Source organism: Lytechinus variegatus, chromosome 4 (assembly GCF_018143015.1).
Source record: "Lytechinus variegatus isolate NC3 chromosome 4, Lvar_3.0, whole genome shotgun sequence".
Classification (NCBI taxonomy): Eukaryota; Metazoa; Echinodermata; class Echinoidea; order Temnopleuroida; family Toxopneustidae; genus Lytechinus; species Lytechinus variegatus.
In genome coordinates this window covers 19923713-19939017 of record NC_054743.1, presented here as the reverse complement: position 1 = coordinate 19939017, position 15305 = coordinate 19923713, and positions in this window count along the sequence as shown.

Here is a 15305-nt window from a genome sequence, read left to right as displayed (position 1 = left end):
ATGCTGCGAAAGAATGAGAGAAGACGGTGCTGCACCATCCCGAGTTTGTGCAATCATGAGATTTCAGCCCGATAGGCCCTCTTCGCGATTAATCTCGAGATTTAAGAAACCCCGTCTCCATCTTCGCAAGAAGAGCGATTACTGCTCGAGCGAGGCGTCGATGCATTATGGTCTGACGCCATGAATAAATAACCCCGAGTGCGTCTGCACCTACGAATTACTAGTAGTGTGATAATTCGTAAAATAGCGTGCTATTTTGCAACTAATCCCAAGTTGACTTGGGATTCCAATCTCGAGATTAATCCTACGAACTAGCGCGATAATTGCGTCTCCATTGCAAATAATCTTGAGGTTGTTCAGATCGGGAGAATTTGCTGGATCTGAAATAGCGCGCTAATTTGAAAACTTGGGATGGTGCAGGTTGACGACCCTAGAGGGAGGGAAATAGAGAAACAGAGAGGGAGATACATGTATATGTAGCTTTGCCAAGACATACAGAACAAATAAAGAAAAGATCTTTGACAAAAGACCATCTCAATCCCAGGGTCTTGGTAATCAACTTGAAAGAGTCAGGTGGAATATAGGCAGCATACAGCAGACAAGAAATGTGAAAAAGATGCATCTACACTTAAAATTTTCTTTCCGTATTTTCTTGGAGATTTAGGGCCTTTTCACACTTGAATCTTTAATCATCATGCTATTGATGATTGCAATTCGTCTTAAGAATCATCGGACCCTTCACACGCTCACTCAAAAACTGTGGTTTGAATTTGAATTCCTGAGCGAAGGCGGTATGTGTCCTTGTTGACTTCTCAATCAAAGCACTGCATCGATATGAGGAGTGCATGACAATTGTATTATCTACGGAAGTGCTTGAAAGGACGCATTAGCTCCGCCCCCAAAAGATGTTGTGGAGGTCAAGCCTTTCACACTTAAAATTTGTACCGTAATTTGAGTGAAACTTGACTGGACTTTGCCTCAAGAGTAGAATTTGAATTCATGATTGTCGCGTTTCTGATTCTTTTGGTTTCACACGTGTTAAACATTCATATTAATTAGTAGTGGCATTAGCCTTATTTTTCACTGGAATCATTCAAATCACGATTTTTTTACCATGTGAAAGGGCAATTAGAATGTTCTTGGAGATTCAGAATGAACTTGATGATACTTAATGAGACTCATGCACATGTGAAAATATTAAATATCAAGATTTATTTTGCAGGAATCCCCTATAAGGTGCTAGGCATCTTTTACAGCTACAATGTATTATTTAATGTTTGTCTTTATCTGCAAGAGATATGAAGGCTAAAAACTCAATTATTTTGATAGAGCAGTCGTCTCTTACCAAGCAAATTTTCTGTTGTGAAACCAGGATAAAATCCAATTATAAGCTGTAGGGATTTCTTTGGACAGTAAAAGTGACATGACTAAATATTTTGTTGGGATTTCATGCCATTTACTGCTATACATGCATAATTTTAGTTGCCAACTATTAGTTATTAGATAAAATCTTTTTGTATTGCAAACGGGCTCTACATGACCAGCAATGATGAGAAATGTAGATGATTGTCTTGACAGATTCTACATTACCTTTTTGAGTTATACAATTCTTGCATAACTTTTGTTGAGCATTGGAATTGTTGTAAACCAAGAATAAACACATTTAAATAATACACTTGTAACAAATCCAAAATGATTCAGCACACATATAGCTTGTATTTGTATAATATTTGCTATACAACATCAATTCTTATACAATGTTTGATTTGTGAAAAATTGAAGAAGTGAGAACATGGCCATTGAATGGAGGATATCAAAGCGATGAGCAGAAATTAAATTGTTTGGTGCCTTGAGGGAGGTGAGAAGTGGAGCGCTGAAATTCCTTGAGTTTTATTCCATATCTCATTACTTTCTAGCCAGGGAGAAAGAGAACAATGAAGATGAAAATTTTTATGTTTAGCACTCGAGGGAACGAGTGACTTCATTTGGAGTTCATTCCCTACGTGCCTGGATGTCTGAAGAGAGAAAAAAGAGAGTGAAATTACAGGAGATAGTGTAGATGAACATTTGTAATGTGATATCCTGTTACCAGACCAGTTAAATGTGATTTTGATGTTGATGATGATAGAAGATAGAAAGAGATATTCCTTTGAATAAAATTTGTCTTAATGATCAAGGAATATACTTAGGTCTACATGTACATGTATATCCATGGTGAAATTGACTAGTGCCTTTTACTGTATAGTAGAATCTCAGAATCATTGCATGTTTATAGTAACACTGTAAATATTCACACAGCATGTGAGATGTGAATGTGACTTCATGTTCAATTACATTTTCCTCCAAAATGTCCTTGACACAAGGATCTACTTATGTATGAAAATAACTAAGGCACAAAGGGATGGATTTATGTTTCTATTTTCTATATTAAAGAATGCATAGGTACATGTATATATTTTTTTACCCTTATAGAAAGGGACTGCCCCATTGTGGGAAAAAAGGTTGAAAACACAAAATATTGAAAGGCAAGACTAGTCTTGAAAAATACATTTGCATTTTACAAGCCATCAAGAAAACATTATTTCCTGTGGTGTACAGCATAGGTATCTGATACATATCTTCCTTTACCATAATGCATAATGCATTTGATTTGAAGGCTACCGTATGTAAATCTAACAATTGCTATTAAAGCTCTTCCCTTTCGAATAAATCTTGTTGAAACCCCGATATTGTAAACTGTATAAGAATCGCAATCATTTTCATGGTGTTTGGTGAATTTGAAAAGAATTTTGCTTTGCTTTGACTTGATAAATTTAGGAAATAGGAGCTAGAAACCGATGCTCAATATTTACATTTTCCAAAGACAGAGATACTATAGTATTTTTTATGCTATTTGGCAATGTGAGTAAAAATTTTAATCGTCATTTAAATATGGCATGTACAAGTTTACAAAAATTAAGGTAATCTAAAGTTCTGATTTAGATGTGCCAACATTCCCTCTTCAAGATTTTGTTGAAACTTTATGTTCAAAGACTTCCCAAAGTAAATAAATGTTATATCTTTTCTACTAAATCTAGCCCCTGGATTAACTGTCTGGGGAGTAATGTGATTATGATCAATAGCCGCTCATGAATTTGTAGGGGAAATTCCCCCTTTTTGAAAGAAACTAGTTTGTTGCAGTAATGCAGTTTGCATCATGTGCATTGTGATTATTTAAGCAGATTTAAGCAGATCTATCAAATATCAATCTAAGGAACTTTTGCAGAAAGAAAATATTAAATGATCCTCAGAATTTAAGACATTTGTGATTTGCGCATTAAACATACATGTCTTAAAGCATCATTTTGAGCAGTTGAATGTATGAATTGTGGACTTATAGTATGAATCTGAATTTTGAGTTGATGTAAAATCATAATTGAGTGATTATTTTTTGTAGTATAATAATCAAGGTTTGATCCTCTTGATTAGGCATCTAGGTACAAAAGTCTGTTCCGTGTTTTTGTGCAAGAATTCTGCTTAAGTGTCTTTCATGCATTACAGATCTATTCTTTTGTTTTGTGTATGATGAAATTTGAGAAAATACTAGTGATAAAAAGATGTTTGCAGAATTCCTGCTGAAAAACAGAGGTCAGACTTTCCAACATTTTATTGTGAATTGGGCTACAACTTCATAGCAGCATCATGGTTCCACCAGAAGGCCCAGCAATCACTATTAACACAGCACCTGCCAGGTACATTACCTGGTTAGCACACCCGGGTGGAGTGAGGCAATTCTGGATTGGTGCCACCCCCAAATAGTGTTTAGTTTTGAGTTTATATTGAATTCTCAACCCTTGTAAAGATGCATTTGTATCAGGTTTGAGTGAATGAACCTGTTGTATACTTTGATATTGCCATTCCTCCAGTTTCATAATGGTTCTTTGGTATCATTAATTGTGTATAAAAATGTAATAAATTACACACATGTCTGCTGCGGTTCCATAAAACACACTTGATTGATTACATGCATGCGTAATACAGGCATCATGTGACATTATTGGATCTCGAGATATTACTGCCATGGAAGTAACTGATCAAGACTTGTACTCTCTTGGCTTTATTTCAATGATGACAGAGATTACAATCATAGCAAACATTAACCTCTTGAATGCTACAGCATCTTTTAATATGATACTTTGCAGGAGATTAAAAGAGATTAATAAGTCAAGTGATGACCTTTGAATTCTGTTTAGATGAAGATTGATTGAGGATAAAATGTATAGAAATGACAGTCAGAGATTGACATTTAAAATTTCACATAAATTTTTATGTAATTGCTTGAAATAAATTAATTTGGGGCTCTGCGTGTTTTAGTATCATTTTTCATATTAGAGACACTCCTGGCCATGTCTATAAACATCTGCATGTAGACAAGAAATCAAGCTTCTCTGCTGTTCATATTCATGCTATCATGTACATGTGTATTTGAAATTAGTAAAATGCATTTTGGAAATGATTTGTTCACCTCATTTATTGCTACATGTATGTCCTTCATTTAAAGAGAAACGCCAGTAGTTGCAGTAAACACTGATTTCATGAGAAAGTCTGTAAAACCAGGTTTAATTGTCAGAATATCATCGAGGATCTAGATCTTGTACAGTTACATAAACTGAACTTTGTGAAATCTTGAAATCTACGCTGAAAAACGTTCACACTGAAGATCATCAACACAGATAGGCACACGTGGGACAGTGTATTATTATTGCTGGAATAAAGACCCGACGGAAGTGACCGAATCCGCGCTTATTTTGCTTATTTCTCAGCAATTACACAATTTCACCCAGAATCATTTGGCACATATTTTTTATTCATACAAACAGACACTTGGGTAGTCATTATATTAGATTCTGTGAAAAGTCATTTTGAGATCGTTACCAAAACTGGAATTTATCTTAGAAGTTTCAAATGTACATGACCAAGTGACCCTAAGTCCATTGGGTAGTTTTATACCCTATATAAACAATATATATAGAACAATATCACATTCCTTGATATTTAGAAATAATTTTTGGTCATAGCTCCTGTACGTGAACATACCTTTAAGCTTTATAGATCATTATGTAAAGTAAATTCAACCAAAACATTAATTCTTATGTTGGAATGAGTAAAGGAAACAGGAAATTCCTGTTTCAACGATTCTAATTCTTTATCTTCTGAAGATATGAATGTAGAGCCTTTTATTATTTTTTTTATTATTGAAAATAAATCTTGTCAAAGTCATGATTTTTATGGTCTATTTCTTTGTGTATTCTGAAACCTTTAAAAGGTAGAAAGGGAGACTACGTACCTTGTAGGGTGTATTCAATATCGATTTTCACATTTAAACAGCAACATGAATCATAATTCAAAATGCAATTAAGAGATGCCTAAAAACAAAGGGTGTGTTCAGTGTCACCCATTCCTGTTCAAAGTAAACATCTTTCAGATGTAGATTCGTAGGAAAATTTAAATGCTGAAAAAAGGATGAATTTTGAAACTCGATTATCATAGATTTTATTAGCTTTAGCATTTGGAATGCAATGAAATGTAACACTGAATATGATTGAGTTTTTGAAATGTGCTTGCACAGTGGAAGCTATGCTGATGTTAGTTTTTTGTGAGAGATGGATTTGAAGACAATTGACATATTCCAGCTCATAATTTTTTACACTATTATGGAGTTGTTAATCGTGTTTGTGTTGTGTTGTGTAATTGCATATTGAATCATGATTCATGTTGCTGTTTAAATTTGGAAATCAACATTGAATTCCCCCTAGGATAGTAAACTTGTCTTCCTGGACAGGGTCAATTTAGAAACCACATTCAAATTATAAAATAGAAAATGCAGCCTTTATAATAGACGCATGATCTTGATATTAAAGAGAAATTCCAGTAGTTGCAGTAAACACTGATTTTATGAGAAAGTCTGTAAAACAAGGCTTAATTGTCAGTATATCATCGAGGATCTAGATCTGGTACAGTTACATAAACTGAACTTTGTGAAATCTTGAAATCTACGCTGAAAAATGTTCAGACTGAAGATCCCCAACACAGATAAGCGCACGTGGGACAGTGTATAATTATTGCTTTGAATGTCGGGCCCGACGCTCTACCTGAATCCTGTGCTTATTTGCTGATTTCTCAGCAATTACACAATTTCTTCCAGAATCCTTTGGCACATACGTTTTATTTATAAAAACAGACACTTTGATGGTCATTTCATTGGATTCTGTACGAACTCATTTTGATATCGTTACCAAAACTAGCATTTACCTTAAATCATTGCCATTGCAGAAATATACACTCACCGTACTTTGGTAAATTTTGATCATTATTACGCAGCAATGTCAATGTGAATATCTGATGAATACGAAAAAGGGAAGTAAACCACTTTAGAGCCATTATTATATTATTTTCTCAATGTTAATAATATGAACTACAGTACCATTAGAATGACATCATACTGCAAAATAAAATCCTTGTCCATAATGACTTTGATATAGTCATGGTCAACCTTTGTGTTGAACCAGGATATGGCCTTGCATGAGGTATGGTAAGCGTGTCACCTGTTACTCAGTGGGAGGGGCCGACTCAACAAATTTTCTCACCAATTAGGATGACTCAATGTCGCTACTATAGTGTATGGTAAGCCAAAGATTGTTATGATAATAAATAGATGAGAGTGACTTAACAATTCCCTACCTGCATGCCATCTATTTATGGTCAGTCATTCATTACATGGACCTACATGTATAATCAGGACAGTAGTTTAGGTCTTCCCTTCCAGACATTGGCTAGAAAATTAAAAGTTAGGAATATTGATCCTGAAAGCAACAAGAAATAAACAAAATATAAAAAGTATTTTAACATTACTAAAAGGACTTTTCTAGTTTACAGTCAAGTAATTATGATTATACACACTATATACATTACAGCTCATAAAGTGATCAGTTTGTTTAATATCCTTTCATTCTTCAGTCATATAAAGTTAAAACCAATTCTAAAGTTAAGTATATTCTAGGTGGACTTGGGCATACAGTTACTGAAATATTGTCCACAAGAGCATTTTTTTCTGTCATTAATGGAAGACTACTACAGAGATTTTCATACACGTTGGGATAGCTTTGTGTGTGGGCTCATAATTGAACATATCTGAATTTATTTAGGATGAAAGGATGTAATGTATTTTTGTGATCCATTATGATAAGAAAAATGTGAAAGCAGCACATACATACACGACATGTGTTTTAATAGAGGGATGTTTTCATTACTGTATTGTAAGTGTAGTTTTCATAAGATGTTTCCAGACCCACTCAAAAACTTAAAATACCTGGTATCAAGATATCTTCTCTGATCTACTCCGATCATGAAATACCAGGCACATTTTAGCCAGTATAAAGCAGATTATACATACATGTACAAGGGTATTTTCTTTCAGTGATTGTATGAGTACACACATGTGTATGATACATTTATGTACTCGTATAATCCGTGAAAGAAAATACCCACTAGTTGGTAACCTGTACTTTCCAAAATTTATTGTGTTTTGATTCATTTTGCGATCATAATCTGAGTTTACAATTAACTCTTAAGATTTCCAAATTAGCCAATATAATAGAGACATGCCAATTTATTTGATTGAAAACTCCAATTTTGCTCCAATGTAAAGAATATGGTCCTATCAATACTGTTTCTCATAGAACATGACTAAAAATGCACTAATAGACCCCCTCTATAGGTCTTGATGAGCGTAATTGAAGAGTTAGTCGGTGTTATACCCCTTTCATAAACCCATCCTCCAATTATCCGACTAAGAGTTATGCGGATAATTCAATAAAAATTGCGTTAAAAAACTACGAAAATAATCCACACTTTTTTTTACGAGCTCCCGACCAGAAAAAGGCAGATAATTGTCATGGCAACTGCACACGCCCCCTCTGATGGGGTTGCGTTGGAAAAGGGTGACCTTGTGACCGCACCATGGCAATTGTCCGCATTACTTTGGAAATGCGTTCATAAAGTCAAAATCTGGTCCCGATGCTGCTATTATTCGGATAATAGCAGCATCGAAATATTGCGGATAACCCTGGTCCTCCTCCGATTTTACGACCAATTTATGTGGCTATTATCCGCATAATTGGGTTTATAAAAGGGGTATTAGAGTTCCTTGTCATAACCAACTTTGGACACAGCTACAAACCTTGGAAGAGATAGATTCAAGGTGGACTTGAGTCATAATAGGATTATGTTTTATTAATAATCCAATCAACACACACTTGAAGTTTGCAGACCACTGTTGTATTCAAACTTTGTTGGCTGCAGGAGCACCGCTTGTAATGAATTGGAGAGGGCCTTATGGGAGTATTGACATTATAGAAAAGATGCTTGACTTTATTTCACTAGACCTAGATCTATATAAAATGAAAATACGCCATTAAAATCCATGACGGTTATACTTCTATAAGAACCCCTACATTTTCCACATTTTTGCTTATTAAAGATAGTCAAACCTTATACAATATTAAATATATGATATTCATCGGAATGATAAAAATCTGGGAAATTTTTACATGTACTGATACCTTACAGGATATGGTTAGCTTTAATAATGCAAGTGAATAAATTACCATGGTCCCAGGTATCCTCTATATAAATGTGATTTGCCGAGCCAACTGTTGATTTAATCCTGCACCAGGTTGAATGAGTTGTCAGTTTTTACGGTATATTCTTTCAATAATTCATTAGAGACAGAACATGGAGACAAATTAGATTACATGTACATGAGGTACACTCAGACCGTCTTTATTTAAATCCAGATTTTCTTCACAGTTTTAGGTGAGCAAAAAATATCATTTGCATTTTATGTACTTCACTTCATTTGACTTTATGTCATTTCAGCATGGAGACACTCAGTCTGTCCAATAAATTTGTCTTCTACAAGTCCTTTTACCATATCACAACATTGGAAATGAAATGCTAGAATATAATGTGATATAAAAACGTAACACATTAATCTTCTACAAGTCCTTTTACCATATCACAAAATTGGAAATGAAATGCTAGAATATAATGTGATATAAAAACGTAACACATTAATCTTTGAAAATAATTCTAATATCAGTTATATTTTCATTGCTGAAAATGTTTCCAATACCAAAGTGACACTGACCTTGTTTTATTTCAATGGGTGATTTCAAGTCCGGTGTTGGCCTTGGTGTTGGTGTTGAAATTTGGATTGCTTCCCTGGCTCCAAAACTTATTCAGAGTTTGCAAAAGTGATCCAGTACACATTATTATCACCTCATCAACTAGTGACTTACTTTTCAGGACCATCTTCATTTTATGTTTGGTGTTATAATCGTGTAAAAATTGACCTAACTCCAACACCAAACGGTCAACACCGTACTTGAAATCACCCATTGATATTATGTATATGATGCAAAATTAAAATGGGAATAATCTTGGGTATATCATGGGCACAGTGGGTGTGAACAGCAACCCCAGGAATTATTCAGAATTTTTTATGGTTTTCCTGATGTTTTTTGTTGACAGTTTGCTGTAAAGTTTATGCGAATCGTTGCTTGTAGATTCCTTTATATACACATCAAAACTTTGTGTAGATTTCCTTCTTGTGTAAATGGGGCATTTGAAAAAAAATCCCAACGTGATGATCAGCAATGCATTAACCATCCTGATGAGTTTTTCGTGAGGATGTGGCTTCCAAATAGAAACTCTTACCTTTTTCCTACTCCACTCCATTTGATATCTGCTCATTTTCTCAAAAATCTACATTTAAAAAAATAAATTCTCATGTGCTCTCAATTTTATAACCATCTGTTTAATCAATGACAAATGGCGTTAAACATTTTCAGTACATTATATAGAGCCTGTTGAATATAAAATGTGGGTTACCTGATAATGTGAGAAATAAAATGTATAATGTATTATTTTAGTTGTCCAAGATATGAAATATTAATAGCATGCACTGATCTTAAATAATTTTCTCCATCACATTCACAAATGCAGGTTTCTGTATACATTAAATAACCTTTAGTACAGAATATTTGTTGCATCTCGTTAGCTTGTGACATTTAGCCGTGATTACAGTTACATACAGTCTCCTTTATTGCGCTGTCTTGTTCATACCTGTATGTACTCTGGGTTAATCCATTTTAAGAGTGGAAGAGTTGTGGCCTTGTGGTTCTGACGCTTGCCGTTTTATCAGAGGGTTATGGGTTTGAGCCCCAGCAATGGCGTTAATTTTCGTCAGCAAGGGTTTTCATCCACATTGGGCAGCACTTGACCCTTGTATGTAATTTTGGTACATGGAAGGAATATCTATTCCTGTATTTGCTAACTAATATAGTAAAAACAATGATTACAATATAATCATCATTATTATTATTACTGTAAACCTGTTTTCACAATTTTCTCCCTCAAACGTATTAACTCTTTCTTTGTACTTCACTCTAAATATATACCCATGCCAGTACAAGTTTACTACAAACTTAACATTTTGTTTTACTTTTGAACTTTAATATAATAAATGCTTTCTCTCTTAAACTTACACCAAATCCACTGTAATACAAGACTGTAACCTTATATAGTTAATGCTCACTACATACATAATTTACAGTTTTCTTTTAATAATCTATGCCTACTTCACAACGTGTACATGTAGGAACCACTTTGTATTTTCACATTGTGTATTTAAGTCAAGCTTGGATATGTACACTGTTTGGATGACAGAGATAATTAACAGTTGCATAAAAAGGAATTGTTAGGAGAAAATTGTAAAAGAGTTTACCGGTAATTACATGGGAGAAATAATAATAGCAGGGCCCGCTGGTAGAACAGTTTTTGAAACTGAAGTGGCTACCCTGGGTAAACATACCTATATTATTATTATTATAAAATTATAGATAATGAGAGAGGCAAAATTGAGGAAACTTTAGAGCATTCATGTGTCAATAATTAACGGTTCATGATGACAAAATGACATCAATAGACCATTAACTTGAATAAAGGGTTATGTTGTCTCCATTCAGCTCATACTACATACAAGATTCAGATAGAGGAAAGTATGAACACAGCATTGGAGGTAATCACCGCTCGATCATGTCTCTGCCCCATAGATTGTAATACTTGCCTGTTCCGCGCGAAGCACCGCCACCATCGCCGAGGCATGTTGTTGCATGGCAGTGATGATAATGACGACTTTACCTACCTTCACGTGTCATCTAGTGATTAATAGTGCAAGGATTGATAGAGTTTGGCTTGTCTCTTCATAGGTCAAACACCCAGGAGAGCCAAGATATCTTAAAGGAAGATTGTCATCTTTGGAGAGGGCTGTAGGCTCTTGTGCTTGAGAATTAGTCTTGATTCATAAACTTCTTGGTTTGGATGAGTGATATTGGCTTGTCTCTTCATAGGTCAAACACCCAAGAGGGCCAAGATATCTTAAAGGGAGATTGTCGTCTTTGGAGAGGTCTATAGGCTCTTGTGCTTGAGAATTAGTCTTGATTCATAAACTTCTTGGTTTAGATTGATATTGGCTTTTCTCATCATAGGTCAAACACCCAGGAGATCCAGGATATCTTAAAGGGAGATTGTCTTCTTTAGAGAGGTCTGTAGGCTCTTGTGCTGAAGAATTAGTCTCGCTTAATAAACCTCTTGGTTTAGATGAATAATAGTGCAAGGATTGATAGAGTTTGGCTTGTTTCTTCATAGGTCAAACACCCAGGAGGGCCAAGATAGAGATTGTCATCTCTGGAGAGGTCTGTAGGCTCTTGTGCTTGAGAATTAGTCTTGATTCATAAACTTCTTGGTTTGGATGAGTGATATTGGCTTGTTTCTTCATAGGTCAAAGACCCAGGAGAGCCAAGATACCTTAAAGGACAAGTCCACCCCAACAAAAACTTGATTTGAATAAAAAGAGAGAAATTCAACAAGCATAACACTGAAAATTTCATCAAAATCGGATGTAAAATAAGAAAGTTATGACATTTTAAAGTTTCGCTTCATTTCACAAAACAGTTATATGCACATCTCGGTCAGTATGCAAATGAGGGAACTGATGACATCACTCACTATTTCTTTTGTATTTTATTATATGAAATATTTTGATTTTCTCATTGTCATGTGAAATGAAGTTTCATTCCTCCCTGAACACGTGGAATTCCATTATTTTAACATTTTGTGCTTCAGGCAAGGAGGTCCTAATCATCAAATTCGTAAAAATTGAAATATTGTATAATTTAAACAATAAAAACAAAAGAAATAGTGAGTGAGTGACATCATCAACTCTCTCATTTGGATGTAACTGGCTCGTTTATATAACTATTTTGTTAAAAATAAGCGAAACTTTCTTATTTTACATCCGATTTTGATGAAATTTTCAGCATTGTGCTTGTCTGATTTTTCTCTATTGATTCAAATCAACATTTTTCTGAGGTGGACTTGACCTTTAAAGGAAGATTTTTGTCTCTGGAGGTTTATAGGCCCAGGGGGGGGGGGGGAGCAGTCAAATGTATTGCTGTACAAATGCGTGACCAAATTATTTCCAAACACCCCCTACACAAGTTTTTCTCTGTGTGCAAAATAATCCCCTAAACAAGTTTTTGGCAGGCTTCATTTCATACATATTTTGGCCCCTAAACAAGTTGTCGCCAGAATATGACCCCGTAACAAATTTTGTACATTGGGAAGAACCCGAACACTCTTTAGAAACGAGGTGGGAAAAAGCCCCAGGGGGGGGGGGGGGACAACCCTAAACATGCTAGTCTTAAAAAATGGCTTTGGAACAAAACATAGGCCTACCCTAAATATGTTTGACCCTGAGATTGACTACTGACCAGTCTTTCAAAACCACCTTTTTAAAAATAAAAGGTGTTTATGATACCCTTATTCCATGTAGGGTCCATGCTTATTCTAATGCACGCGCAGCCCGCGTCCAACACTAAAAAAAAAAACCCATCCTTGAAACATTCTTTTTTTGGTCACGCATGTTTTTTGGCCCACGTCCATAAACCTCTTGGTTTAGGCATAGGGTCCCGGGTTTAGGTGATTAACAGATTGCGGCTTGTCTGGTCAAACACCCAAGAGAGCCAAGATATAAGGGAGACTGTCATCTCTCTAGAGCTATAGATTCATGTGGTGGAGAATTAGTCTTGATACTAAAGCCTCTTCTTACATACTTTGAATTTTGTTTTAGGAAATACGATGGAAACTTGCTCTTTTGGAAAACAGGAGTGTTTTTAAATGTTCGAATGAAATTCTCTCTTTTTTTCATGTGATATGTTCAGTTTTGAACAGAGCAGCAGTAAAAAGACTATTATTATTCTAGTAATGTATCGAATTCTCACAATATGACAATATGAATCTATTAAATTTTCAGGTATAAAATATAAAAAAAATATTTGGTTGCTCTTTAAATATATTGGTTTTAAATAGTGTATTATGTGTGGAAACACCATAATCAGATCATGGTTTTCTTTCCAAAATTTGTGACAATTTTCAAAGTTTTCAATGCATATATATATATATATATATATATATATATATATATATTGTAAAGAAATGGATGAAGAGAACAATGGTAGACGTAGCTTAAATCAAGGTTCCCCAGAGCTATCTACCCTTTGGAAAAATTGGTTATGCCGAAAAAATGTCTCCGCCGGGAATCGAACCCGGGCCCCCAGCTTTGAACGCCGGTGCCTTAACCACTAGACCACAGAGACGGGCTAGTGGCTAGGCCGACCGAGATCCGATTGACCGTCAGAAAGACAGATTTTCGACACTATACCAATTACCTTTGTCGGGTGAAGGTGGGTTTTGAACAATGACAAGCCGTCATGCCTCAGCTGGATCAAAGCTATTGCTTCGATACAGTACACGTATGTGAGAAAGTATACAAATGTGTGAAGCTATACATGTACAACAGCTTTGGCAACTCTTTTATTTAAATATTGTAAAGAAATGGATGAAGAGAACAATGGTAGACGTAGCTTAAATCAAGGTTCCCCAGAGCTATCTACCCTTTGGAAAAATTGGTTATGCCGAAAAAATGTCTCCGCCGGGAATCGAACCCGGGCCCCCAGCTTTGAACGCCGGTGCCTTAACCACTAGACCACAGAGACGGGCTAGTGGCTAGGCCGACCGAGATCCGATTGACCGTCAGAAAGACAGATTTTCGACACTATACCAATTACCTTTGTCGGGTGAAGGTGGGTTTTGAACAATGACAAGCCGTCATGCCTCAGCTGGATCAAAGCTGGGGGCCCGGGTTCGATTCCCGGCGGAGACATTTTTTCGGCATAACCAATTTTTCCAAAGGGTAGATAGCTCTGGGGAACCTTGATTTAAGCTACGTCTACCATTGTTCTCTTCATCCATTTCTTTACAATATTTAAATAAAAGAGTTGCCAAAGCTGTTGTACATGTATAGCTTCACACATTTGTATACTTTCTCACATACGTGTACTGTATCGAAGCAATAGCTTTGATCCAGCTGAGGCATGACGGCTTGTCATTGTTCAAAACCCACCTTCACCCGACAAAGGTAATTGGTATAGTGTCGAAAATCTGTCTTTCTGACGGTCAATCGGATCTCGGTCGGCCTAGCCACTAGCCCGTCTCTGTGGTCTAGTGGTTAAGGCACCGGCGTTCAAAGCTGGGGGCCCGGGTTCGATTCCCGGCGGAGACATTTTTTCGGCATAACCAATTTTTCCAAAGGGTAGATAGCTCTGGGGAACCTTGATTTAAGCTACGTCTACCATTGTTCTCTTCATCCATTTCTTTACAATATTTAAATAAAAGAGTTGCCAAAGCTGTTGTACATGTATAGCTTCACACATATATATATATATATATATATATATATTGGCTCTAGTTTATTGTTTAGGAAACAAATTTGTAATAAAAAATGCAGGATGTAATTTGGCATTAAACAATGCATGGTTTCTCAGAAAGGTGATTCAAATTAACGTCACACATAGAGTCCACAGGATTTTTTTAGGTGATTTTCCAGCCATTTACGTCAGCATCTCCATTCTCCTGAACATATGTCACCGAGTTTTATGAGTGGTTTGGACTATATTTAGGAAGTTTGTGAGGGGTAGTCTGTCTGTTCACTGTTTTTTTTTGATCATAGCTGATCTGTCAAATGAGTGAGATGGGCATGTTCAGATGTCTGGCATGTCACATTGAGTTATCCTGTTGGTCCACCTTGAAATGATTTGGGTACAAACCAGTACAGGATATATATTTTTTTTTTGGGGGGGGAGGGG